Source organism: Etheostoma spectabile, chromosome 20 (genome assembly GCF_008692095.1).
Source record: "Etheostoma spectabile isolate EspeVRDwgs_2016 chromosome 20, UIUC_Espe_1.0, whole genome shotgun sequence".
In the NCBI taxonomy this organism is placed as follows: domain Eukaryota; kingdom Metazoa; phylum Chordata; class Actinopteri; order Perciformes; family Percidae; genus Etheostoma; species Etheostoma spectabile.
Window position 1 is genome coordinate 11618998 of NC_045752.1, and position 3650 is coordinate 11622647.

Genomic DNA, 3650 nt, shown 5'->3' on the forward strand with positions numbered 1-3650 from the left:
TGTGTGTGTGCCAAAGTTCATGCATTAGATTGGGTTCTTCTGGGAAACATTACCACTTTATTGATTCTATTGATTAGAGCAGATTTATGGCAATGTATCTTTTGACATAAGTTTTTTTTAACAGTTTCCTACAAACTAGTTACTTTGAACTTTTGTTTGAAAAACATTTAATTTTTTGGAAATATTCTTTTCCCTACTTTAATCCAAGTTATTTCACTATTGCCTGAATAGTCTGTACCACGTCTCTTCCCATTCGGGAATCTAAAGCCTGACTGCCAGGACTAAGAATCACTGATCCATTTTCATCTGCCAGAACATAAAATGATTGCTAATGCCAATACTCCGACACAACACAGACTTGCACACATCATTTTTAAAACAAAACAGGGACAGAGAAAGGGAAGAAAAAGAAAGAGATATTTTGGTCGCTGTCATTTAGCCACAAAGATATGAGAAACTCTTTAAGTCTCAGCCTTCCGTTATTCCACACTAATTACTGAGATAACCAAAAAATGAATATTTTTACCATGACTTTTTCCATATTATCTTGTTTGTAAACCAAATGATTGCATTGCAACATGATCCAAGCACGTTGCCAAAGGAAAAGGATGGTACAAACTGGTATAGCAGACTTAAAATTGTTTAGTGAAGTGTTGTGTTGGCCTCTCTTCCTGCTGGGGCTGGCTGTGTCTGTTCTTTGTCTGGGCGAGAGCTGTTGCTCTCCCATTTCCTTCTCTCCTTCCCTTCTTCTCCCTGCTGAGGTAAAAATGAGTCACTGAGTCAGCAGCTGTGCTCCATCATCCCCAATATCGCCCAGGAATCCACAGGAGACCAGCTGCCGAATCGCTGCACTCTGACAACACCACTTCCCCTTTGCCCTTCTATGGACATGTTCACTGCCGACAAAAAGACCAGTAATGATAAGATCTATGAGGATTAGATTTTGTTCATGTAAGTCAATGTGTAATTCAGCCTAACTGTTTTGTTTAAGGGCTTTTTGTTTATGCAAGCCCTGTGTGTCTGGCCTCCAAACAAACAGTGCTGCAAATTCACTTTTTACTGTCGCCTTTTAAGAGTTTGTTTTCCCTATAGAAGCAATTGAAGGTGTACATCATTGAGATTGTTGCTATTTTGTCTCTCAGAGGCCACCTACCTCAGCAGGAAACAGGCCTTGACAGCAAGGCAGGGGATTAAAATATCACACGCTCTGCAGAGCCAAAAGCCTCCATAACTCCTTCAGGACCTCCATAAATTCTGGGGTCACACTTTATTTAAGGTACACTAATAAGATGTAATAAGCCATTGGCTACTTTGTATAAATAATGTGTTCCTTATTAGACAGTAAAATAACACAGTTATAGCCTTATTAGAAATCATTTACCTAAATTATGCTGTAATGAGAAACCACCTAAGAAATTATAACAAGATCTAACAAAGGGAAATAACAATGGATCTCACTTCAGATTACAGTACAATTCTGTTGTAATGTGTTGCTAATTACCCATTGCTGGGAAATGTAGATGGAATGTCATGGCACCTTCCATAGCGCATGTTAATGTAGTTGGATAGTGGCATGGCATTAAATGGTCTGATGTCTTAACTGATATGGGATTAGCGCGTCAATAAAGCATGCATTAGGTTATGTATTAATACGTACAAACTCAATGGGACTCCGGAGAACATCCAGGATATGAGAGACTGTGTGAAGTAGTGACCAGATGGGACCCAACGTGGATTGACATTACTAAACAATACAACTGTCTTACAAATGAGCAACAAATGACCCTGTAAGAAAGTGAAACTATGTTAAATAAATGTCAAAAAATTGTATGGTCCTTTGAGCTCTCAGTGTTTTGTCCGTCTATTATAAAGGCTATGTCCAATATTTAATTTATTATAACAGTGTCTAAGCATAGTATATTTTGGGTTTAATACAGCAATGTACAGTCTGTGGTTTCTTATTACAGCCTACTTTAGGTGTTTGGTGTCTAATTGGGGTATAACTGTGTGTAGTGATGCTGGCAGGAGAGAGAGAGAGAGAGAGATTGTTTCATGTAAAGAGAGATTGTTTCATGTTTTTTTGATTTTTTTGCATTAATGCTACCAATATAACACCACCATAAAACTCTGATTAGCCCACAGCACGCATTTCTTCCAACAGGCTGCGTTTACACAATCATCATTGCAGCTCTACGGTTGCTCACATTTGCAGAGTCATGAAAGTGATCAAACTGCCAAATACACCATACACAGCCAGCCAGACACAGAAGCGCCCACACACGGTTAAAGTATTGTAGTCGTATCTGTAATGACTCTACGGATAGTTGAACTTTTTTTGGACGTGTTTTCTGGGCTAAAACTAAACCTATGTCCTGTGTGCTATACAACTTTGAAATCAGCGATTTTATTTATTCAAAGATACATGATAACTGCAATGTTCCACTTACGAGGTGGAGACAAGAGTAAAATTGTGCTAACTTGTTTTGCCAAAGCAGTGCCGAAAAACATGTGTGTTGTGTTCTCATCAGCTTCTATATAATATATTAAGCATCCCACTCATATTTCATGTAAAGTGATATGTAAAGGCCAAACACATGGATGCATATAAAACAAGCATAACTTTCACCTGAGATTGTGATTATTTTATTCATGACATGACAAAGCTGTTGATTTTTAGCATGCCAGGTATAATGTTTGCCATGCTCCTCAGTTAATATCCACAAAATTCCATATCCGGGATTAATCTGTTGCCGCCAGAGATTACGCCGGATGCAGGGGCGTCGGGGGAAAAAGGGGACTGAGTACACATGGCCCTCATGTGAAGAGGGCCCAAAAATATGCTAGAATGAATAGCTGTGGATGCAGGGAGGGGTCCATAAAAAATGCCTTTCTACAGGGCCCAGAATTTTGTCATCCGACCCCTGACTCTTTTTGACCGGATGTCCGGCACCTTCCGCTTTCTTTGTGTTGGGATTTTAAACTCAGGTTGAATTATGAGAACTACGGTTAACTGCTCCTCAGATCTTTTTGTGTGTGTGTGTGTGGTGTCCAGGTTGTCCGATTTCTTGTCGAAAAACGTTTCTCTCTTGCAGGAATGGAACACTGATGCGTGTTTTCACAGGATCCAGGGTATTGCCAGAACACCAAAAATAGTCCACTCGTCCCAAAAATGAAAGTATTTAGTTAAAGTACAAACTTTTGCAGGAGTTGCAGTGAATGACAATGAGAAATGGGTGACGGAGGTTTTTTTTCCTCAGGTCACCAGGTCACGGACCCCTGCTGCGTTCAGGGACCCCAGCCAATCGGGAATCAGAGTTTTTATGTAGGTGTGAACTACAACGTCTGTAGTTTTTAGACCTCTGGATATTTTTCTCATAGAGGTGTGACATTTAGGCTTCTCCAGTTGCATGGAGTCCGCAATCATGAAGGTAAATATGGTGGAAAATATGAGAGGGCATAGATGCGATGTGAGCACTTATGATTTGAGAGCTTGTAGAAAAAAATCTGTACTCGTATTTTTTTTTCACTTCAGTCATTTTTAAAGTACAACCACAACTCAGTGAATACAACCTCTCTTGTGCTCTCTTGCATAACACAGCGGCGAGTCTGCGCCCTTGACTTTTGCAAAACTTCTTGCGATACATTTGGTG

The 3650-nt window shown here is 39.8% G+C and overlaps 1 protein-coding gene across 1 annotated transcript in view; it reads left to right on the forward strand.

Moving 5' to 3' along the window:
- LOC116670000 (KATNB1-like protein 1) overlaps positions 1-3650 on the forward strand; it is a 35718-nt gene that overhangs the window by 886 nt on the left and 31182 nt on the right. The gene's annotated exons all lie outside the window — the stretch shown is intronic.